Source organism: Serinus canaria, chromosome 2 (genome assembly GCF_022539315.1).
Source record: "Serinus canaria isolate serCan28SL12 chromosome 2, serCan2020, whole genome shotgun sequence".
NCBI classification, from domain to species: Eukaryota; Metazoa; Chordata; class Aves; order Passeriformes; family Fringillidae; genus Serinus; species Serinus canaria.
Window position 1 is genome coordinate 130,670,735 of NC_066315.1, and position 25,640 is coordinate 130,696,374.

At 43.3% G+C, this 25,640-nt stretch overlaps 1 protein-coding gene across 1 annotated transcript in view; it reads right to left on the bottom strand.

Annotated features, from left to right (window-relative positions):
* Positions 1–25,640, bottom strand: part of PABPC1 (poly(A) binding protein cytoplasmic 1) — a 688,709-nt gene that overhangs the window by 556,952 nt on the left and 106,117 nt on the right. The window lies entirely within an intron of this gene.

Here is a 25,640-nt window from a genome sequence, read left to right on the forward strand (position 1 = left end):
CGCCCCTCGTCCGCCCCCGGCAGGGCGGCCCCGGCGAGCGGCAACGCTGCGGACCCTTCGGTGGGGCCGGGGGCACCTCCCGCGGTCCCCGCTCGCTGCCGCCCCCGGCGCGGTGCGGGGGATGCTCGGAGCCTGAGGGGTGGGTGCGGTGTCTCTGTCCCCGTGGCGGGGGACGCCGCAGCGTTGCCAGCCGCAGTAGCAGCACAAGGTACAACGCTTCATGCATGTACAGTTCCGTGGGCTTCATACCCGTGGAAATGGAAAAGTGCGAGGCGAAGAATGAATTATTGGGGCCTTTCAATAGGTCGTGCTGCTGAGCGCTGATTCACTTGCCAAAATGACAAAGCCCTGTTTCCGTGCTGCAAGATAAAGATTTACCTTCTTTTCGCCCCACCCCCCCCCCCTTGGCATTTGAAACAGAAGCCGCCTCAGAATTTGCCCACAAGCCCCCATCTCTTCCTTGGTGGCTTGGCCCTGTTCTGCATTTAGCTGCGGTCAGCCCCAGGCTTCTTGGGCGCCAGCGTCCAGCAGCCCCAGCCCGGGGCTGCCTCCGGCCGACCTGTAACGCTCACCCGTCCCCGAGGTCGGGTTTTCCGTCTCCTTTTGCTACCGACCTTCATGCGGTCTTCCACGGAATTCTCTCCCTCTGCAGCCCTATCGTAGCTGCCGCCCTCTCCCACAGCCGGCTTGTTGCTCCTGACCTCCACTCCTGGCTCAATTCCCAATCTCCTCGAGCATGTTTCAGAATTCTCTGCCTACATTATTATTACATTGGATTTAAATCGTGTGCTTTTTTTTCCTAGTTAATCATGCACACTGTCGTCTTAGAATTTTGTGGAACTGGAGCTGATCCTGTGCTTATGACTAGTGGTTCTTCCATTAAGCTGGTATGAAACCTGAAAATTTACTCTGGAAAAAGTTATTAATCACCCAGCCTGCATTTAACATGCACAAAGATAATAAAATTAATAAAATGTACCATGCTTTTCCTGTGGGATTTGCAATGTAACATCAGTTAAAGTCTTGCACGTATACTTACCTTTATTTATGTGCATAGTTCCGTTTAAGTCAATAGGACTACTTCCAGTACATCAAATTAAGAGTAAATACAAGTGATTCCATGGTGAGATACTTAATCTGAAATGACAGAATAGGCAGTTACAACAAACAGGGAGGGGAAGTGGAAAATAAGGGTAACACCAATGAGATTATACTGGAATTTTGGCATGTTGTGTACAAACCACGGTAGTTCCCTCTTGGCTTGTAAAAGCCAGTGGCTAGGTGAGTTGCTCAGGCTCCAGTACTGCAAATATGTACATGTCACTTAGGGTGTGTAAGTGGTGCCATTGTGTTCAGCTGGATAAGATATACAGAAGGTTATAACATACAACAATTTGCAGAGTAAAATCTTGGACACTTTGTTATGTATGGAATTTGATACAGAAAAAGGGAATTAGAGAAAGGGAATTAGCTCATAAAATGAGAAAAAGACAAGAATGGAGATGTGTGAGGGGAAAAAATGAAGAGAGAAACAAAAATATTAGCAGATGGAAGAGAATGGTAGGTTAGTGGACAAATTTTGGAATAGCGACAGCAAACCATTTTACCAGGTCAAATGTGCAGCTACCAATAAAACAAAAACCAGCCAGCAAAGCAGTTCAGTAATATATTACTTTCTAAATGTCCAGAGGGATTCAGTAAATCAGCACAAATGTTCTGAAATATCTTGGGTAAGGCTGAAGAATAGGAGGGGAAAAGAGCCCTGATCTAAGATTTTGAACTGGGACATTGAGCAGTCACTGTGATGGTGAGATGGTTTCTCCTTGAAGCTGATGAGGGACAAAGCAAACCTCCAGCCAGCCACCCTGCTGAGAGCTTGGCAGTAGAGAGCTTGCAGCCAAGTAGGTGCTTTTCATCAGAAGTGTTCAAAATAGTCAATTAATTAAATACACTAAGCATGGGGAAGAAAGAAACTCTTTTCTGCACACAAGCTGTACACCAAAACTGGCAGTTGTTTATTTTGGAATGTAAGGAAAATACATTTGTTTGCTTGCTTGCTAGTATTATAGAACAGGATGACAAAGAGGTATTAAGGAAAAATAGGGGCTGCTCAAACTCTTGAGCAGAGAGGAAATACTTAATGGGCACTGCATTTGGTGAGGCATACAAGGTTTAAGAATGTTAACTAACTTGTCTTTCCAAAACACTTTCTGAAGAATATCTAGGATTTAACCTTTGTGGCTATTTAATTCAGTTGCTGGCAGAAAAGTACAAAGTCTTATATCACAATACAAAAATACTGCCCTTCCAGCAAAGCATTTGGTGTGTTCTAAGGAGGCATAAGCACACTCAACATGCTGTCAAGTATGGAAGGGTAAAAATCATACCAATGTGAAGAAAGGTGAGCAGAGAGGGCTGAGGAAGGAAAGTGCTTTTCTTCTTGGTAGTAAGGAATGGAGAAATGGGTGAGATAGACAACCTCATCTCAATTTTTTATGTCCTTGCCATAATCTCTGCTTATCTGGACTGCTGGCCTCAGTGTAATTTCAATATTTACATATGAAACACTGTTGTCTCCTATGGTAGCGTAAAATCGGTACCTTGGGCCAGAATTTCATGTGTTGGTGGTCTTTTCTTTAAAGTCATATTGGAAGAGTATCAAATATGATGTGTAAATGTTTTCATGTCTCTGATCCCACAACTGAGTCTCCCTTTGAAATCTTTTATCTGAATATTCAACCATCGTCTTCAACATAAAATTGGCAAAGTCAAACTCTGTTTTTTATTAGGTAATTTCATGTTTCCTGCAGGCTCTGTCATCATCTAGTCTCCAGCCCATCATTTTTGGGAAAAACCTGTCCTCAACCCTTCCCCTTTTGACACGCACGTTTGTGTCCTTGATCTTTCTTTCATCTTGTTCTGAAGAACACCCTTTGTTGGAAGATTCACCACTCTCCTATATTTTCCAGCTCAGCTGTCTCGCCAATTTATTTTTTTTCCTGGAGACTTTATTTTTAGCACCCCTGATTTTACTGATCTGTCTTACAGTATTGCCCCACAGATGGCTGCATTTGCACAAAAAGCATTGCAGAAGATTGATGTGGCAGCAGGAACAAGTGGCATAGGGAAGGAAGAGAACTGTCCAGATCAGTTTTGCCTCTGGAAAAAATGTAGTATGGAAATGCATTCTGACTTGCAACCAGAGAAGAGAGGATAAAAGCCTTCGATGAATTAAAATATCTGCAATACACATGGATAGCAAAACAGAAATCAGGCATGTAAAAAGAGAAAATATTTATAAATACCACTATACAATTGATAAATGTTATGTATAAATACAGCTAAGAGAGAAAATGCAGAGAATAGGAATAAGTGTTGAATACCATCAGATTTCTGTTTGCCCATTGTAAAAGATTATTTGCCATGCACTGATTGTCATAAAAGGTACTGAGTGCAGTAGATTAAAAAAAAATAATAATACCTGTGTACCATGATGACAAGGCTAGGATAATGCATTAGTGCCAGATAGAGCTATCTAATATAGATGCAATCTCACTGATCCAAGTTACAAAGTGGCAAGATACCAGTAAATAATGTGCAAGCTGAGAACTTTCCAAATTTTTTGGCATGTCATAAAACATTAAAGATAAAGGCTTCCATAGCCATTTCAAACATCTCAGATATCTTAGAATTATATCATCTGATCTAATAAATTTCTGTGGTAGTCAATAAAGAAAAAGTAAAAGTAGAAAATTGATAATATATAGAACTGCAGTCCCTAAAACATGCCTATTGCAAGAAAAAAATCTGTTTAAATAAATAAAATTTATTAAGTTATTTCCAGCCACTATGACAGTGAATAAAAATAGGTTGAGTAATCTGAGTGCCTGAACCCGAAAAGTGTTCCTAAACCTATATAAGATGTCACTCAACTTACAAGGCTCCAGAAGTCTGGAAAAGACTTCTATATGAGCTTAAAATTTCTCAAATGCCTAAAACTCTACTCCTAGATGTAGTATTAAAGCTCTGGAGGTAAGGAGTTGCAGGATGCAAAAGTGATACCTGTGTATTTTCTTGGAGTTAGCCATTTATAAAGGCCAGTTGTCTATTACTGTCAGTATCCTCAAGGAACTTCAATTTGTTAGAAAAATAAATGAAAGTCAAGTAAGAGTTATACTGCAAGAAGCAGCAGACTGTAATTTCTGTTGCACAACATTGTTTCCATTCTCGTCTCCTGAGCTTTCCTCCTCTTTTATTCAGAACAGCCTGAAATTTCTGTTTTTCTGGGTTCAGAATTTATGTGCTTATTCTCTGCCCAAAGGTGAAATTGTTTCTGGAAGGCTTGAGCAAGAATGTTTTTGCTAGTTTAAGTGTGAGAACAGTGGGATGAGGGGGAAATGTTGCATAAAGGTAAAAGTGCTTTAGGGTTTTTAAATAACTTTTTCATCATGATGAAGAGATGTGAAGAGATGAAAGAAATAACCCTGCTCAGGGAAGACCTATACTTTTTCTAAAATTGGTCTCAAATGGGTCCTTCAAGCAGCATATACATCTTTGTCAGAGCTAGGGAGCATTTACACTTGACCTTCCTTGAGAGGAAGGGCAAGTATCTGCTCAGATTTAGCTGTCCTTTGTGTCACAAACAGCTCCTCCTTATTTTCATGGTGACACACTGACCGTACCCCAAAGTCCTGCCCCATTACTGCCTAATTATTCATGGAGTGGCTCATCTGCAGTATATCTACAGGTTCTCTCACAAATAAACTGGGACTGGGGAGGCTGGTGAGAGAGGGGCTCGATGCCCACGGGGGCTCTACTTCAGTGCACAGTGTGGCCACGCTCTGCTGCTGGTGGTACAGGATCTCCAAATGTATTGCAGCAACTTTGTGGCCTTCTCTCTCTCTGCATGTCCCCATGTCACAGTTAAGTACCACAGGCTTTTAAAAATATAAACCATCTGTGTGACAATGAGGGGCCTCAGTCAACTGTCTGTGGGATGTGCAGAAGCAGAGTGCTTCTCTCAATAGCACCTTCCAGTGTCTGCTGACCTGCCTCAAGTCCATGGACAGGAAGTCAGTGGACCTGAAGACAGCACTGTCAGCCAGTGTCCAGCTGCTAGCCTGGACAGCAGAAGGAAGGGATTCTGGGCAGGCATGACAAGACACAACCAACCCATAGTCACATGCTGTCACATGTGGTCATGCCAGATGTTACATGTCCAGCATAAGCACACATTGGACAAAGACAGTGAGCAAGGTGTCCTTCTCAGCTGGATAGGGAGTGCTCACAGAAGCAGAGCTCTGTCCAGGAGCATTGCTGTGTGCAGTTGGATTGGTGGATGAAAAGAACCGAGGTGGTGAAGAGTGGTTGCCTTTAGCCCCTGCTTAAGGAACACATTTTCTCATACAATAGCTGTATGAGAGCCAGCAGTGAGCCGCAGTAGGACACGGGACCTCTGTGCAGAGAGCTTTTCACTGTGTCATCCCTGGTGGCCCCATCAGGGCAGATGAGCCATAGGAAAGAGTCACTTGCTCTACATGGGGAGCTGCAAACACAGCTCTGCCAGATTGTCTGTCAGTTCCCACTTATGGTAACACATTCTGCAGCCCCAGCCACTGCCAAGGGCAGAGGACATGAGCAGAGCACTCTGATGCAGCCTGGTTCCCCTCAGCATTGGCAGGTGAATCCTACAAGTACAACAGCTACAGCTACACTGCTCTCCTCTATGCACTGGGATGGCCATTTCGCCATGAACATTGTCACCATGCCTTCCTGCCAACATCACTGGCAAGTTTGCTGTTTGCTGTGACTGCTCTCAGCATGACCCTCATAAAGCAGCAATTCTAGCCTTTACCTCTTGCCCAGAAGTCTCCTCTGTTGTCTCTGTTTGCTCAGGCTAGCCAGAACCACACCTTCCAGAAGTGTGAAACTCTTGCTTCCTTGCATGAAGCTGACTCCAGACACAAGTTAATAACAACAATTCCCTGTGGTCAGGAGCACCCAATTCCAATGCTCTCTACAACAGTTTTCAAGACTTGAAGCCTCTTTTGCATCACATAGAGAGGACAGTGACTGCAGTGCTGTGAGTTTACCCAGGAATGGTACATAATTAAATCTTTGACAGAGAGATCTAAATATTGTTTTTGGTTCATGGGGCAGCATACCAGGACATGCCTAGATTGACCATGACGCAATGTGACTGGGAGAGAACTGCTGGTCTTAAATGTCCTTTCCTCATGCAAGAGAAGTACCTGAAGCATCCAAAGAAGGGTCACACCATGTGCCCAAGAGTGTTGTCCAAACACTTCTTGAACGTGTCAGGCTGATGCTGTGACCACTTCCCTGGGGAGCCTGCTCCAGTGCCCAACCACCCTCTGGGTGAAGAAACTTTTTATAATATCCAACCTAAACCTCTCCTGACACAACTTCAGGCCATTCCCTTGAGTCTTGTCACCAGGACAACAGAGAAAAGATCAGTGTCTGCCCCTCCTCTTCCCCTCACAAGGAAGTTGAATCTGCAATGAGGTCTCCCCTCAGTGTCCTCTTCTCCAGCCTGAACAGAACAAGTGACCTCAGCTGCTCCTTATATGGTTTCCTCTCAAGGTCTTCCATGGGGGTCTTTATGTGCATTTGCATTGATGCCAAAGTGAGGGAAATGCTGAGATGTGTTTTCTTCTCCCTGATGTCCAGCAAGGTCCCCAGGAGCTGGTATTCCATCTGGCTTCACCTTTGCTATGCTACAAGTGGAGTGCTACAGCTTTTGGATGGTGTGCCAGCTGTGCCTCTCCTCAAAAAGAAAACAATTTATTTAAAATATATATAACATATGTTTGAGGCCATACTTGTTAATTTCTGGAACCAGAACTAGCCTTTTTATTTTCATTCTAGAATTTGCTTACTGTCCCAAAGTAATCAAGTCAGGAATCAGAGGATTTGGCTTCTCTGAGGACTGCATGTGCCTCGAGTTCTACAGAAGGTGCTTGTGTCTTGGTGTTGCTTCCTCTTTTCCCTTTTTTTTCCCCTTGGCTTGTCTTCACAGGTTTTTTTTTCCTTTGATTCCTTTCTATTTTTGCATTAGATCAACTAAACACATGACACCTTATACTACACTCTCTGTGCCCCCTGCTCTCAATTGTGGCCAAGATATACGGACAGAGATTTCCTCTCACCCAAGGGTAATGAGTCACAAAGTCTGGATGATTAGCAGGAAGGGTTAGGGTTTCACCTGCCTTTTGGGAGATCACTTTCTCCTTCAGATACCATTCCTAATCCTACACTTACTGCAGATGCACTCTACTACAAAACCTGCAGAAGTGAGTCTTCCCTGGACACTGCAGTGCTAGTCATCGCTTTATGAAAGGTGTTTCTGCCCCACATTTATCCCTAAAGGGTTAGAATTGACACTGAAACTTGTTTAATTTTTTTGTTGTTTTTGTTTTTGTTTTGTTTCAAGTTTTGATGAAGTTTAACCACTGAGATAGTCCAGGTTTCTGCTTGAAGTAACAGAAGGGCAGCCATAATGCTCAGTGGGCAGTCTCTCTGATGTTGCTGGGGGGTTTATCTATAATGCAGGGGGTGTCCATGCATTTGGGCCAGTTCTGCTTGGGTGCAGCTGGCTGTGCAAGCATGGAGCTTGGTAAAGAACAACAGCTCACTAGCACTTCTATGTGAAGTGCTCTGTGTTATTGCAGCATTAGTGCTGACACTGAGCTAGTCAAGATCTTGTGATCCTAGTCCTTCCACTGCTGCTTGATTTTTTTTTCCCCCTTCACTTCCCTAGGGAATACTGAGGTTATGAGATTTTGTGCAAAATTGTTCCCTGCAACAGTAACAGGCAACACAGATCTCTCTGCTTATGTAGAATTTTTTCTGCAATGCCCAGGCTGTGTTTTAGGCTTTAGGTCATCCCAGTTCACCACTTACTTATCTGTCAGGTCTGGGCCATGAAATATAGGGGCAGAAGTTATTGGTGACTGGATTTCACTACTAGACCCAGGTACTTAGCTGATATATCCAAAAGGTTGGATAAGTTTATGATCAATAAGAAATCCATGTAAGTACAGAGCTGAAGAAGGCAACAGGCAAATGATGCACTCTACTAACCTCTGACCAGGGAAGACTGTGCACCTCCACACATGCATTCAGTCTTCATAGGAGAGTGGTTCCTCTGAAGCCTCTGGTATTGCCTGCTACTGGAGACAGGGCTCAGTGGGGTAATTACTTCAGTCATGATGAGAGATACTCCAGTGACATCAGTGAAAATCCTTTTCATGGTGCTGAATTGCAGCTTGACAGCAGCAATCTCATGACACACTCCTGATTCCACACCTGCGTTGTGACAACTGTATTGCTTGGTTACATGAAAACAATATCACTGCCTAAGGGGAAGACAAAATGACAATAAATTTATTTTGGTGAGATCTTTGGATTCTTTGCCATCTCCTGTTTTTTTTCTGTTTTTTTTTATTTTTCTTTTTTCAGGATTCAACATTTATTGGGACAGTCTTTTCACTCCTTGCAATTTTCCAATTGCTCTGATTAGATTGCTTTCCCATTTGCAATTTCTTTCTGTGTGCTGCTAGAATTTAGAAACTAGTGTCACCATTCAGATTTTTCTAGGTTGATTTGACAGGAGTGAAACACCTCCCCATCCCAAAGGTGAGTTTTATGTAGTTATCAAAGGTTTGGAGGGATGCTGCTTATTTAAGTTTTCCAGGGAAAAAAAAAGGAAAAAAAAAAACCAAAACCCTCACAAACTGGGTTCATATCATCTATTACATGTGAAGACTAATTTTTAAAAGCTTTTTTACTTACCATGGTAAGACAAACCTTGGAGCCTGATCACCTGCAATTAGGACATGAAGGATGTACCACAGTGTTTTAAAGACTGGAGATCCTTAAACAGTTTATATTCTGATCCTGAAGACATAGGTTAGTGTAAATATTTTAGGCAGGTCATTTTTGTGTGACATACTGTAGCCTCATGTGAGCTAGTCTCTGAAGAAGGTGTATGAATCATATTCTGGCTTCATCTGCCTCTCTTCTTTCAGTGTAGAGAAAGCACAGATTATGATCTTAGGTTCAACCTTACCATTTGAAAAGTTAAGGTTAGGTAAGATGAATTCTGTCCACAAGTTAGCCAAATATCATAAAATATATCAAATATTCTTTTTTTCCTTTCTCCATAGCATTTCTGAAAATCTAGGTTGTGATTCTTGCAGAATGATTTGATATAATAAATGCTCATACTTAAAAGCAAAATGCTATGATTAATCAGTGATGATAGTTTTCATAGTTTAATTTGCAAACAGACTCTTACCCCATTTCTCAGACCCTTAAACCAGTTTTTCCACAGCTGGAGGATTCCACAGCAGACAACTGGAAGAAAGCAGTGAGGGAATATCTTTGCAAGGCATTTTTGTGTGTGTGTGTGTGTGTGTGTGTGTGTGTGTGTGTGTGTGTGTGTGTGTGTGTGTGTGTGTGCATGCGTGCGTGTGCGTGTGCGCGCAGAGATGTCAGCTAGCTGGTTGGTAATTTTTATTCCTCTTTATCCCATATGAAACCTAGATTTAGTACTTCAGCAGTACCAGAGATGTGTAAGGGTCAAGCCACAGGATGTGTACAGCCATTGAAAGTGCCCCATGTGGGCTTAAAGTATGTCAGGTCTAAGGGAGGGTTAGAATAAGTGGAATGAGAAAGTACAAGATCATAGATTTTTGCACCATACTGAACTGTCATTTTCATGCTTTTCATGGAATCACCCGCAGGACTGATAGATTAGGAAAAGTCCAGAGGGGAGAGAGTTAACACCCTCTCAACTCTGTGCCCATGATGGCCTGCTTTCTCTTTGTCTAACTGCTAAGCAAGTTTTGTAAATAGAAACACTGAATATAGACTGCAGGAGATTATTTTAGCACCATATGAAGACATGATGCCAGTGAATCTGTAATTTGAATATATATTTTTGTTGCAAAATCTAGTGTTCTGTTTTACACACAGACACATAAGAGCAATGAGGCTGTCAGTTCTGGCCATCTTAATAGTGTTGCAGAATTCTGAAGAAGATGGCAAAACACTGCATTCAGTTGAGAAATCAATTTAAGCAGAACGCTCAGAGAAAATAGATTGTTATCTATAGAAAAGGGAAGTTAAGGGCAAATGGAACTTCACTAAAGTATGTTGTATGTTGGAGAAAATAGAGAAGTTCTATGCCACAAATGGAGTTGAGCTTAATCAAGTTGAACAATTAAACTTGTTGAGTTAGTTTCATTGCAAGAAAAATAATCAAATATATCTAAATATTAAGTTTCCTGAAATGGAAATGGATACTGGCAGGATATAAGGTACTTATATACCGATGTCACAGAAGTAGTCACAATAGTTTGCATATAGAATTAAGTAGCAGGGCAACAAGAAAACCATGTGTAATGTTTTAACAGGAATTAGGCAAATCTTTGGGTGTCCAAACTGACTAGTGCTCATATTGCCACAGACAAGCACCTAGATGTATCTTCTGGGCGTTTTCCTTTTCAAAGTTTCTTCATCCCTACTGCCTATGGATATCTTCACATTATAACGTTTCAAAAGGCAAAGATTTTTGTCAAGAAATAAACTGGTCATTGGTATATATCTAATGCTAGTCCATTCTCTATAGCCAGGTACATGAAAGGCAGTTCTAAAATAGTTACATGGAAGAAAACTCTTTCCTTCCCTTCTTTCATATGCACAGATAGGCTTGGAGGAGAGTGTTGATGACTTTTACTTTCCTTTGGGAAATATAGTGAGCTTTTCCAACTGGCTTGGCCAGAGTTTGCTGGAGCACAGCCCTGCCATGCACTCCTAGTTCTCTGCAGCTTGCTCACTTTCCCAACTCTTATGTACCTTCCAATTTAATGAGATTATTTCCCCTGGTGTTTTGCAGGTTTTTCCTGTCCCTTCTTGTTTTTCAGTGGAGTAATCGTGCTTACTAATATCTTATCCAAAAGGCCAAGACTTCAGTACAGCTGAAATACTGCATGCTGTGGACTTTCTTTTGCCTCTTGTTTGTACCTGCCTTTAAACTATTTATAGGAAAAATTCTGAAAAGAAAACCCCACCATAACTTAGCACATATACTCTACTAAATAGTTTTCCTGCCAAAACTAAAGATGATGTCTCAGTGTCAGTGCACAGAACAATAGTGAGACCAATTCTTTTCAAACTGTCTGGAAATTTCCTACTGTGACCTATGGAGAGCTGCCTGGTGGTCCCCACAGACTTGTGTTGCTGGCTCCTCATCTTTTCCAGCTGCTAGCTTCTAGTAAAAGCAGGGGGGAAATGGTATTCCACAGAATACAGCCGCCCCAGGGACATTATTTGAATGTATACCAGAGAAAAGATGATCTCTACAACCTTGGAAGCAGGGGAGACAGAATTTTTCTTTTTCCTCCCTACAGTTAAAACAGACCATTCTAAAGTACATTTACTCCAAGTCTTGGTCCCTGGAATGTACATGTAGGATAAGAACCTTAGCTCCTGAGGCTAAGGATCTTACCCCATTACTCTGCCAATGCAGGTTTTTTAATAGTCCTACTCTCAATCTAATTACTTCTGCAGTCCAGCTTGAAATTTTCTCAGTCATTGTAGAATTCAAACAGAGCTGTAGGCTGTATGAATAAACCTAGCCAAGTGGGATTTTGTTCTGACTAAAGGTCAGGTTTGGCCTCTGAAGAACTGTGTAGTAATGAGTGTTTGGTTCCCTTGAAAATTGCAATTGTATGTAAATGTCACAAGAATACATGTATCTTTATTTAAAGAACTGGGTTTAGGGTTTTTTTCCCCCTCTGGGCTGTTTAAAGCCACGTGACTGAGGTATTTTACAGTGCAGCTGTTACAGATGACTCTGACACAATCTCCTTTACAATGAAAGGGAGGCATGGAGGGAAAGTAAGAGATCTTCAGGTAAGAGAAAAATCTATTGAAAGTGTCCTTAGGGCTGGTCATTTACTTTTTTCGCAAGAAGACTTTGGTCAATCCTGCCTTTGCACCCAAGTGACTGTGCTGCAGGCTGGAGTGCTGAGGTTCAGCCTGCCTCTACACACAGGCCTCTGAGGGGCTGCCTGGGGCTCTGCCTCCTGATAGTCCCTTCACTGTGGCATTCACATTCTCTGAACAGAGGAGACATAATTCTCTCTCAGGTTTTTTCTGCAGCTTTCTCACTTTCCTAACTCTTATGTACCTTCCAATTTAATGAGATTATTTTCCCTTGGTGTTTGCAGGTTTTTCCTGTCCCTTCTTGTTTTTCAGTGGAGTAATCGTGCTTACTAATATCTTATCCAAAAGGCCAAGACTTCAGTACAGCTGAAATACTGCATGCTGTGGACTTTCTTTTGCCTCTTGTTTGTACCTGCCTTTAAACTATTTATAGGAAAAATTCAGAAGAACCGAGATCAAAACAATTCTTATCTCATTTGCTACTCCTGTGTTTGTGCCCATGTGGAATGTATTCTGGAGATTGTTTTCCCGAGTTTTCACGATCCACGTGTGTGGGTCGGGACTCTTGGGCAGAGAGTCATGAGTTTTCAGTAGTGTTAGAAGTAAGTATGATGTAGTATGTGTCTCTTTAATGTAGTATAGTATAATAAGGTAATTAATTAGCCTTCTGAATCAATGGAGTCAGATGCATCACTCTTCCCCACATCAGAAAACCTTCATAAATCTGATACCTCACCTCCAAGCACTGAGGCCAGGGAGAGCCCCTTTCATACTGCAGCCTCTTTCCTGCTACCCAGTTGCAAGAGAAGAGAGACTCAAGTACCTACTACTGATAAGTAAATAGCTTTTATTCCAAAAGAAAACATGATGTGACAAAGTATGCTTCAGACAGAGGATTGTGGAGGCGTACCAGTGGATGTTCACACTCAGCATGGCATTTACTGTACCCTTCTGACAATTACCACCTCTGGTGTGACCCAGGGCTGCTAAGCTGACACAGAGCTGGCTTTCCCACCACAGAGGATGCCAGTGAGGTTAAATGTACCACTGAAGGGCCAGTGTACTTTGGATGCATCACTGGAGCTGTGCTGTGGGCAGCCTCAGCCTTCTCTCAGCGCTCCTCGTCCCTCTCACCCCAGCACCATTCTCTCTCCAAAGCACCAGCCCAACTTCTCACCGTTCCTGAGCAGCAGATGCTCATGATGCCAGTCCAAATGCTTGCTAACAGCAGGAGCAGGTCCTATGAAATGGTCCTAGCTGCAGTGAAGGACACAGGACACCTTACTGCAGTTACAGCTTCCCCTTGTAAATGGCTGAGTAAAGAGGAACCATTTGGAAAGGAAATGAAAGCAGCCGGCGGATTGCCAGGGAGAGATGTGGGGTCAGAGAGGGAGAGGTGGTGGTGTATTATATCCTAGACAGAATGCAATTGAAACTGCTGGGAGGGAGCATGCTTCTGGCACATCGCTCCCTTCCTCTAAAGCGTGGTTGTGTGGGTGCAGCAGGAGTCTGAACAGCTCTGCTTATTGTGTGACTGCTTGTTATTTCAGCCAACCGCACAATTACCTAAACACTCAATATTCACATTTTGAAATATTCTTTTAATTCCAGACCCATAAAGACTAGAGAGCTTAGGGTTTTGAAAATGAAAGAGAACCATACGATAACTTGCAGATGCACGTGATAGTTTTTTGCAAGAGGTTATAGTAAATTTTCTGACTACAATTAATCTGTAATGAATGTAAAAAAATCTCACACCAACATGCAAGAAAGGGAGAAGACAAAATAAAATCTATTTACTTTTAAAGGCCTGTTGACATCTAATACAAAATCAAAATTTAGGTTTTGAAAAACTGTACATTTTACCAGGCAAAATCTAATGAAGCTGATTTTTAAACTACTTAGCACAATTACATTGATTGCAAGAGCAATTTGGGTAATTACTTGTGGAAATGACCATAATTAGCCAGAAATGAGCAAGAACCTTGCAAATGTTCCCATATACGAGATTTTCATCTTTCTATGAGATGTTCAGTGCTTAGTACAATCTCCTCTCTTTAAGCAAATTAAAAGATGTGGTGCCATATATTCATAAATGATGTGTCATAATCTGGATATCCAAGCCCACCAAACTTTGGGACAGTTCTGAATTGTTACACATGAGGGTTGGGGTTTTTTGGGAAAGAGGTGTGTGTCTGTTGTTACAGTAGCACTGCCCAGTTACACACACAAATGCATTTTATTATGCAGATGTGGAGGGGGAGGGATCGTGCCTTTTCCATAGAAGTTCTGCCAGGCATCGTGTCAAAAAGTTAATTTCAGTATGGTTAGAAGAACAAAGAACAATTTTAAGAAGATTTTGATATTTTATTCATATTTAGATTAGGTCCAGAGAGATGATGAGAATGTTAATTGGTCTCCTTGAAGAGACAGCCATTCCCACCAAGCAGAAAAATCATCTCAAGCAATTGGGTCTTTTTTCTTCATTATTCTTTTTTTGCCTTTTAATCTCCACTATGCAAAACTAAAGGGCAGTTGAAGAAAGCCAGGACAAATGGCAAGTAAATGAGCCCATGAAATGAAGAGACTTCAACTGATGAAGGGGTTTGTGAATAGCAGGGACAATAGTCAAAGTAGGTCCTATCCTTCTGAATAGAAATGAGTTTGCTAGGACCTTTCATAATTGTTTATGACCTATTATTGTTGTTATCATCATAGATCTCTAGTGAAAGTAGCTGATGGAAATTTATGGCAACTTGAGAGATAAAATGGTGACTCTGTAGAAACTTTTCCTGTTAAAAAGCAACATTGAATAGTTGTAAGAATCTTCTCTGTTTAACCAAAAGGTCCTAGCAATAAAGACTTCCCAGAAGAATGCTCAACATAGCACTCTGAAGTGACTATCGCCATAAAACTCAACATACTGCCAGAAGAGTTGTGTTTTTGACAAAACTCACCTCATTGTTGAACAACACAGTGAACTTTCTCTGTAAAACTCCATCCAGCTGGACAAGGTACATAAAACTAGTAAAATGAAATAGATTAGCTCTAAAGCTCAAATCAGGACGTGGCAAACCCTGTGCCAAAGCCCTGTTTTTCAGCTCTGACAGGCTATCTCCTAGATTGATAGCAGTTTTCCAACATTCAATGTTATTTCAGTTGGCTCCATTACTCTGGTTTCCTCACGTTGTTCCATCTCTGTTAATGTTTATATCTGTCTTTGGACATTTTTTCCACTGAGCTCTCCTGCTTCATTAGCACTGCTGCTAAACATGATGCAGGAGCCTAACCTTTTGGGGACTGCTGACTCTGCTAGGAGCTGATGCCCAGCTCTGTCCCACCACCTCTGACTTGTCCTAGTCCTAGTAGTGTGAGGAAGAAGAGCAGGCACACCAAAACCTTACGTGAAATACACCCATTTGTTATGATAGCAGGGGCAAACCAACCCCACATGACTAGGGTGAGTAACAGCACTTTTTTCATCTTGAGGTAAAGAAATTGTGGATAAGGGAAGGGACCAGGAAGGGGGACTTGTTGCCCTCCCTGCTCACTGCTGAGTTGGTGCAGAAGAGCATCAGTCGAAGCAGAGCAGTTTGCAGGGGCTAGGGAGGGAGGCATCTCTGCTTAGCCCACCCTAATCATTGTGGGGCAGTGGCATTCTGGCCAAACAGGCCTCCACCAAAAGACAAGCTCTTGTTCATCCGGGGCTGTGGAATGACTGCTTGTCTTGGGGAGCTTTTTCTGCTCTTCAGCTCTCCTGCCCAATGAATTCCTGTTTGGTCAACACCATCTGTTTGATTTTCCTTTGGAGATAGGGCATGCTGGGCATTTGGGCGGGAAGAGGATGGTTTCCCTCAGAGGGTGGCTGGAGGCCTGAGCTGATGTTTCCTTGATCAGCCCAGAGAGTGAACCTGGCAGATGGGTAGCATGATGGTAGTCTCTGAGATGGAAACATTTCCAAAAGAATTACACGTGGCAGAAGACAGTCAGATGGCATTACAGGCTGAAGCCAGTAACATGTCCTTGTCCTGTCCTCTTCTTTCCTATCCTCCCCTGCTTCTTATGATGTAGCTAACAGTACAGTTTCTGAAGAGGAAAAAAAAAAATGCAGCATTGTTTCTAGTGAGGAAGCAGTAAATTCCCTTGTGAATGTCTTGGGCTGTGATGATCCACAGACCAGCATAAATTTGGGGTTAATTTGGTTCTGGCTCTTGCTGCCAGAGGAGTGAGTTCAACTAAATTTTTCCACCTCAGCAGGATATGATACCAGATGAGAATTGTCTGACTGTGGCTACTACTTAAATTTTTAGTAAGCTGGAATATAATATCTGATCTAAGTTTTTTTAAAAATGCTAATTTAAAAGACAATGCTTAGTTTGTAATTTCAGGGAGTGGATCAGAGCTTCACCTGGCCCATGACTGCGTGACTCCCATCAAGGAGCTCTTATGGTACATGCCAACAAAGGGGCTGGCTTCAGGGCTGTGATTACTTTGGGCCCATATTATCTGTTCTTACTTTGCAAATGAAATGTATGTGCTTATAAAGTAAACATCCATCATGCTCCAGGAAAGACTTGGGAAGCAATGATTCCTACCTGAAGTGAGCTCCCATGTAGCTCAGTTTCATACCTTGCTGTCAATAGCTTTTTTATGGGCTGCTTGGGATACATCAGATGTATTTCAGATACAATTATCCTCTTTTGTTTGTGCCATTGAATCTGGCTCTGCTCTTTAAAGCTCAACCCCTGCTCAATCTACAGTGATCATTTTCATCACTTGCTTTAGCAAGCTTTTATGACCTGGAGAGGTTCAATTGCAGTTAGCAGCAGTAGTGTAAAATTAATTACTTTTGTATATTCTTGTGCTGTAAGCACTGGGTGCAGCTACTGTGCTGTAATATTAGATTAAACTGAGTACATTATTAGCTTTATCAATGATTCATTACAATGTTAATGCCAACTAAAAGGACACAGAGTACCCGTTTACCACTGTGCTTCTAGCAAACACTGCAACGCATATAGGCTCCTTTTTTGGAAGGAATATAAAGTAGCAGAAATTTCCTGAGTTCAGTGCATGTGTTTCAAGTATGTTATATCAGAAATAGGAAAAAAAACCCCTGCTTTTCACTTCAGACTTAAGGCAAGGTACTCAAGAAGAGACCCTGAGCTGTGTGTTCCAGGCAGCCAGGGTTAATACAAAATCTGTGTGACAGCTATAGAGTAAGAGCTGGACCGTTTGTAACACTGATGGACAATTTTGCTCGTGTCAGTCTGTATGAAGGCTGGAGCAACTGGATGCAACTGTGAAATGAGGTTGAATGAAAAATAGAGACTCACAAGACTCTCAGAGGCATATGGCATGTGAGTGATTGCCTCCCCTCAGCCATCCCTTCTTGTCTCTCCCCATGTTCTGGAAGGTGTTGTCTCCTTAATTCATTGGTCCATTTGTTTCCTCCAAGGAAAAGTCATTCCTCTTACACTCTTCACTTCATAGCAGGCCCTGGAGGAAGGGTGGGCATTTGGAGTGCTGTTAATATGTAGCACAAATTACATAACAGAATAACAGAATAAGGCAGTTTTTCTCTACCTTTTGGGCCAGGATGAGAGGGGTCATTCCACAGAACAGACTTTGGCTGGTACAGATGCAATACACAATGTCAAGGCTTCCCAGTCTCTTTGAAAGCTGAGTGATTGGCCTGTGATATGCACACTTGTCTACAACTGTATATTCACCACAGAGGGTTCGAGCTGAATCCTACTGTACCCTAGTACCCTAGTTTACCACTGGTATAACCACTGATTTCGGTTAAATTAGTCTTTATTTACACTGGCGAGAATGAAGAAAGGCAGGTTTGCTAAGTGCAGCAGATCACAGAAACCAGTCTTTTTCTTCAAGGGAGGCATTAGTCACCACTGCAGGCACTTTGATTTGTTAGTCTGCACACAGCACAAGCAGGCTTTCAAGAAGGCAAAAGAGTATTTGCATGGCTTTCCTGGGATGTTTGGTGCTCCTGTAAGAGTTGTGTTCATTTCGGTAAGGTTGGTTAAAATAGGTAATTGTCTGCTTCAAAAATGAATCAGTGGAACTCCAGAAACAGACTCTACCAGGGGTTAGAAGCCAGGGTTGCTGTGGGTGGAACTGACAGGCATTTCCTTCAAGTTTCCTTGGTTTCCTTCCAAGAACAGCCCACAGATGTTTACAGGACATCTCTATTAGTTGGTACCTGAAGGATGGGAGCAGTACCATGTGTCTCAATACTCACGTATGATTACTATTACTCACTGGTAGGTATTTGAATGTGCCTTATAGAGCTCAAAGTCCTTCCAAGAAAATAATAGTTATTCATGATAACAATTAGATTATTGCAGCCTTTGGAGCCCTGCTGGGATTCACTGACCCAGGACCAGAAGACTCAGTAAAACATGAGTAAGAAAACTAAACTCCCAGTGATTAGGTTTTATTTTACTGGAGATAAATCTGTATTTCTACTGGAAAACATTTAGGGTTTAATGACTCAAAAAAGAACTGAAAACTATTGAGTACCACTTTTGCCATTTGCAGATAGATGACAGTAAATAACATTATATAAATGAAAAATCTAAATAATCAGATTCACTTATTTAGCTCAAATAAACAGAATCACAGAGTGGTGAGGCTGGCAGGGATCTCTGGAGGCTGCCTAGTCCAAACCCCTGCTCAGGCTCACTTTGAGCTTCTTGCCCAGGACGGTGGCCAGATGGCTTTTGAATATCTGCAAGGATGGGCACTCCACAACCTCCCTGCACCAATGCTCACAGTGAAAAAGTGTTTGTTTTCCGATGTTAAAACTCATACATTAAATCTCAATTTTCATGTGATGCACATACAAATAATTTTGGAAAGTAAAAATATCAGGTTTTGCTCTCTCTCCTTCAAACTGAGTAAACAAAATGGGCAATGTCTACAAATGACAAGTAAATAGAAGAAATTGAAAAATAATTTCCCATTAAAATGCTTGTTGTTTCAGCCAAATCTAATTAGAAAGGTAATTTCCTAGAAGCTTTAAAATTTTTTCCCATTCCTTTCACAAACATTTTTGCGGTATCACTGCACGTTATGCGTGGAGCACGTCCCTGAAGAAATCTGGAAGGCCTTGTTGTTGGTATGCCTCTCACAGCTTGCTGGTGCTGTGACACCAACAGGAAAACCAGCCTCTGTATGTGATCCAGGCTGCAAGGCAGCTGGAAAGGCAGTGCTCCCTTACATATGCAAGACAGATATATATTTTTTTTAATATATATATGTATGCACAGATACATACATGTATAGCTTTGCAAATACTCTATGAATATACATACATTAAAAATGCTGAGTATTTAAATCAGCACATATGTAACATAAATACAGAGATGCACTCTTGTATATGTGTGTGTGGATGTATATACACACAACCATACGTGTTGAAGCTTTATTTCTCCTTTATTCCCTTCCTCCTGTACTAGTCTCTCTAGATTGTAAGCTTTGTGGATTAGATGCTATGCCTGTACTGGTGCATCTTGTCTTGAGGGGGAAATGAGGATAATCATGTAATATAAATCACAGAATCACACACAAATATTGATCTATAACTCAAAATGTGTGTTTAAAGAACATTAAGGTTGCAAACTCAAGCAGACAGAGATTGGAAAGACCAGGACCAGGGAGTCCTTTGCCACTTAATTCAATCCCTTTGCATACTGCTAATTACCTGATCATATATTCTGGTTTTAGCTTTTTCATCACCTCATTCAGTGTTGGAAATGTGTGGTTCTAACTTACTGAGCAAAACTGGCTTTCCCCTGACTGTTCCATGGTTGAATTTACATCCTAGTTGTTGCATGCTGTTCAAACACTGCTACTGGAAAGAAATGGTTGTTTCCACTCTTCTGCAGGGGTGATAATAGATAATGGCAAACTGACCTAGACTAAGGCAGGCTAGTTTTGATTTGGCACAACTGAGGTAGATTAAAGTGAAAAATTAAAAAACTTGGGGGACACAATTTGAGATACACCTAATTTTTCACAATGTCCATCACCAAATAATAGCTATAATTTCAAAGCTTAGCTCCTGAAGCTGTTTGATGTTCAGAAGTTCTAAAAAATGAGCCCAGAGAGCAGCAAGCCACCTTTAACTGCAGATCACAGCCCAAGTCACAGAGCCATCTGAAAAGAGATATGAACTTCTATAGTTATGCTCAAGACACCCAAGAAGTAGAAGAGAGCTCTCCATGGTGTGGTGTGGGTCCCCATACATTCTGTGGTGAGAAACACTGATTCTGTGCTGCTTCAGGCCAGCACACATCAACAGGCCCCACAAATGGAGTTTGGGAATGAATTAAATATGAAAATGAATAATGCACCTTGTGCACCACTCACGAGAAGACCTAGTTTGAGACCACATTTGATTTCATATGCCTCTTAAATATTACATTGTCATTGCACTACAGAATGATAAAACAAAAATCCCAGGCTGTATCCTGAGACAAGCAGAGGAGGTTTTGGGAGCCAGGCAGGGAGGATCAGGAGCACTGGCCCTTCAGAAGGTAGCAGGAGCACTGAGAGCTGCAGAGCAGGTGAGCTGGCTGGATATTTTCTTAAAGTCATCCCCCTTGACACCATTCCTTACCATCATTAAGTTTCAAAGTCTGTCTTGGCTGTATTTCTTTGGGGCTGCCATTTCCCATAAAGATTTTCCAGTTCTTCACAGCCTCTGACATACTCACATCTGTTTGCATTCACTTAGGGTTGGAAACATTGCTCAAGAGAAGGAGCAGGTCAGGTGAATTTTTCTAAAAGAAGAAGTATATTTCTTGAGCATAATTTGTTGGTATTGCAGGAAAAGTATGGTTTGTAAGAAATTTGTCTCCTTTCAAGCCTTTGGGCTGATTTTTTTTTTTCCATGGGCTGTGTGGTTCTGGTGTCTGCTCTCTGCAAGGTGTTCCCAGCTCATCTGGCACAGCCAGCCTTTGTGCATGACTCCAAGAGCCTCTGCATTTCTTGTGACCTTTGAACTCATGCCCATGCACAGAGCAGTCCCCAGGCTGCTGTGTGCTGCCTCCGCTCCGGCCTCGAAGGACTACCTGAGGTGCAGCACCAGCTGAAGAGAAACACCCAGGCTGTTTCTGGGAGCTGCCCATAGCCACCCCATAAGTTTTTCTACTTGTAATTCACAGTAGAGATGTGAGCTGTATCTGGATGATATCCCATGCCCGCACCTTTCTGGTACCTTTGAGTCCCATTTGACAGTAAAAGCAAAGAGAGGGAGGTGTGGGTATCTGTGTCCCAGGGTTTGCTCTCTGCTTGCCTTTTTTGGATCACCTGTGGGCTATGGAGCTGGTGCTGCAGCCAAATGCTCCTCAGGGATGGGGAAGGCAGATGTCTGGAAGTGCAGAAGACTTCTGGGGAAGAAGTGTGCAGGTGACCATGCGAGCGAGCAGGGATGTGAAGGACCAAAGGACTGGGGTATGTGGCACACAGGAGATGGGCAGGACAGTCCTTGGCATGGGACAGGCTGTCAAGCATGTGAAGGAAACTGTCACCTGAGGTGTTTTGGAAGAGTCAGGGGACAGATCAAGACCAACAGATGTAGCTATAAAGTGTATGGCCTTCTTCCCTTGTATAGCTCAGTGCTCAAGGCTGGGGAACAAGACTGCCAGGCCATTCAAAGGCTTTTCAGGGACTCATGATAACCTCAGGGGCTCTGACAAGCAGATGCACAGTGAAAAAGCAGCTCACACACACAGGCAGGAGGGCTGATCAGCTTGGCCACCACGTGTCATGCAGTGTCATTGGGCTTGGGTGCAAGGGGAATGCCGCGGCTGCTGTGTCGAAAGCACTTCCCTCCCGTCCGAGCAGGGGGGAAGGCGGCCGGGGCTAGCTCGGAGCACAGCAGCAGCTAGCAGCTAAGGGGGCACTACCCAGATCCGTCAGGGACGTCCGGGCTGCGCCTTCCTCGGCAGGACAGCAGCAACAGTATCGAAAAGAAGCGGCAAGGCGGAGAAGCCGAGAGAAAAGAGGGTCTTAACGCGCCCGGTGTAGCCCAGTGGTTTTAATGTATCATTTCTCCACCGCGTCCAGGCGGGAAAAGACACCACTGCGCCCGAGCGGGAAAAGACAGCACAAAAGGGGGAGAAGCAGTATATAAAGGGGTGTACAAGAACCAATCGGGGGAAACTGAGGAGGGGAATTCAACATGACTGACAGGGGTGGCAACAAGTGATACACGGACGAGGGACGGGCTCGGGGCACCTGCCCAATCACCACCTGTGGAAGGGAGAAGTTTCTGGAAGGATGGGGGGGTTTCAGGAGATGAACGGGGCTCTGGAGGAGGGGAACGGGGCAGTTGCCAGGGGAATGGGGGTGGAGACAAGGGCTTGGCAGCGAGCCCAGACAGGGAGGACACCATTTGAGGGAAAGGGGGAACCAGGACTGAACCATCGAACTGGGTATAGGGGTGTAACTGGGGGAAAGCATCACAAAACAATACAAAACAGGGAAGATAACTCAATTGGGAACTGAACACACACCACAACAGGGGAAGGTGAGAATACACCCTCTTGTCCTGTCTGAAAATTCATACTGGGAATTAAGATGCAGTGTTTGTGGCAGTCAAGAGCTCAGTTTGATGATCCCAGGAGCCCCTTTTAGCCCTTTTTCTTCACCCTGACCATATATATTACTGTACAACAAATCATCTGAGGGCATTTGGTTCATACCAATGAAGCGAGCCCAGCATCCCGCCAAGCCCAGACATGGGACTGCCCCTACATGTGCCCCTTTCTGTGCCTTCTGCTAAAGCTCATGTGTGTACAGGTACAGGTACATGCCTTCCCCCTTCTGATGCCTGTACACTGGTTCTCATGACTAGGGTCTGCACTGGAGCTAGTTCTCCTGACTATCAACAAAACTCCTGTTGGCTTTAAGAAGAGCAGGAGTGGATGGAAGAATCTGTAGAAATCTGATTTCAGGTAAGAGGGATTTATATAACATACCACCAATTAGAAATAATTCAGCTAAATGTGAAAATTAAATTAACAATAGGAGGGAAGCAACTGATTTGAAACTGGGCTTTTCTTCTATACTTTTCATTTGTCTGTGGTTTAGACAAAGCAACCCCTCTTATTGGAGATAACTGACTCCACAGCCACTGCAGTACATCACCACACTTTTTTTTCTGCCACGTCTGGCAAGGCACTAGAAATCTGTTACCTGGGTTTCAGGTACAAGCCAGAAACATGACATTCAGTCACCTGCTCCTCCTGTTTGTGTTAGATCAATGGTATGGACAACTGTGAATTAATTGCTATTCCCTTTTATGTACTCTAGCCAGCTACAGCTGCTCGAGACACTTTTAAATATCCCAACAACTCCTGTATTGTTTGCTGACACTTTCTAAATTCTCTGCTTGGCATCTGGTTGTTGTGATATCATCAAATGCCTTGCTTCCCTTGGAGGCAGCCCGAGGCTTTGGTTGAGGGCCTGTGCAGGTGCTGCGGAAACAATCCAGGGCAGTTTGAGTAGCATCTAAAAGCCATAATGTTTATTTTTCTGTTCACATGGGCTGCTTATCACAACCACCTGGAAAACCTAACATATGCAGTTACCCCAAAATGAGGCTTTGTGACAGTGCAAGAAAAAGGGTTATTTCGTCTGCTTCACTAGCAGTAAATCACCAGCAGGCAAAGTGTGTTTGGTGCAGAGTAGGAAGGCAGAAGGATGAGAGGGAGTTTTAAATTTAAAGGGAAGAGTTATTGATATGAAAGATTAACCCAAATTTCTGCTGTTGGTGGCCAGAAACCTGCTCCCTTACCATGGCCTCAGCTCCCATCATCAACTTATGCTTGTCTGGCATTTGGTTGTGTGAAGGTTACAGCTGGCTGCATCTGTGCCAGGGTTGTGTGTCAGCACTAGCTGCTACACTGACAGCTTGCCCAGAAACACCTTCTCACAGGGGCAGAGCATTTGCTTTCTCTGCTGCATCCCTTCAGCTTGGCCAAGGTGGGAGCTGTGGTTCACTGGAGACCCATGGGTGTGCTGGGGCCAGGGGGGTGCCTGTGTGGCTGGGGAGGGAAAGGCAGAGCACACCAAGAGAGTGCCAGGGGCACAGTGTACCTGTGGATGGCCACAGAATCCAAAGGGCCCAATGGTGCGCCAGGCTGAGTTGCCAGGCTCTGCCTGTTCCAGCTTTTCCCTAATAACAGGTTGGAATACAAGGAAATAAATGAGGCTGAGATTAGGGTGAAGTGGCCTCTTGTGTGCCTGAAGCTTCCTGTGGGGTCACTGTCTCAGAAACAACATAAACCCTGAGCCAGGAAAGTAAGAGCTCTTCCCTGTGCCTTGCTTTCTTCGGAGGTACAGGCAAGGTCCTCTTCACCTGTACCACATCACCTCTTGGTCCTGCTGAGGTGCTTTGGGGTGGCTGAAAGGGCACTATGACACCTGTCCTGCCCTTCACCATCTCTCTACCCAGCTTTTACCTTCCTGCTCCACCTCAGCCTCCAGCCTTTTCTTGTGCAAATATGCGTATGGCTGTAATCTGAGTGGCAGGAATTGTATGGCCATTCCTGGCTGACCTGGAGCATGCTGCCACAGCAGCTGATGTAATGAGGAATAGGGAAGTTGTCCTGGTGATCCTGCTAATGGGGTGTGTGGGGAGTTCCTCACCTTGCTGCATCCTTGGGGCTGCACAGGCAGTGTTAAAGATCTAATTTCTTTAAGGACACACACCACCACCACCCAGAGACACATTAACGTAGTGAAATCACAGGTATCTCTAATGCAACACATTAACGTAGTGAAATCACAGGTATCTCTGGAAGTGATCCCAAAACCATTTGGATGGTGATTTCCCAAGAAGATATTCCAAACCTCCCATAGGGACTGGTGTGCTCACAGTAAAGCTTCCTGCACTAGCACCCACATTTTAATTTTGCTGTGCAGTGTAAACCTTTTGACTCTGCTTGGGCTCTGCTGCTCCCTTTAACATATTGTCCATTTTTACAACTGATTCAGCAGTCTCCTCCCCATGAGCCATCACATCACTATTATCTTCTTTTTTAATCATATCTGACATTCTGTTGGCGAATTTTACAACCTTATCATTGAGATTTGTGTTCTCATTTGAACTCAGTCTGTCAGAGATTGGAGGGCAGGGAATCCTTGAAGGAGCCTCAGCCCTAATGATAAATACTGAAGAGGAGAGGCATCTTTCTTTGTGTTGCTCTCACACCTCTTGCTGTGCTCTCTCAGAAACCATGGCCCCAGCCTACCATAGGCTGTCTCCATACCCAATGCCACAGAACCCCTTGCCTTCCCTGGTTAAGAACACACACAGAACACACACAGTGCTACATGTGTAGTACTTAATCACCTGTTTCAATACAAGGAGTCAGCTACCTGTTCTTTCCCAGCTCTCTCTCCATTTTCCTGGTAGAGCTGAGAAGTGTACCCCTGGTCAGCACCTGCCATAAGGGTATGACCAAGCAAAAACTCCTCTGAAGCTGCCCAGCCACTCCTCTTGTCAAGTCTCACTAGAAAACATGCAAGAGTGGTTTATTGCCTTAGGTTTCTAAAGGGATTCACAACAACATTGGAATTGTTTGTTTGTTTGCTTCAAATATAGCAAAAATCAGAAAGACTTAAAGGTTACT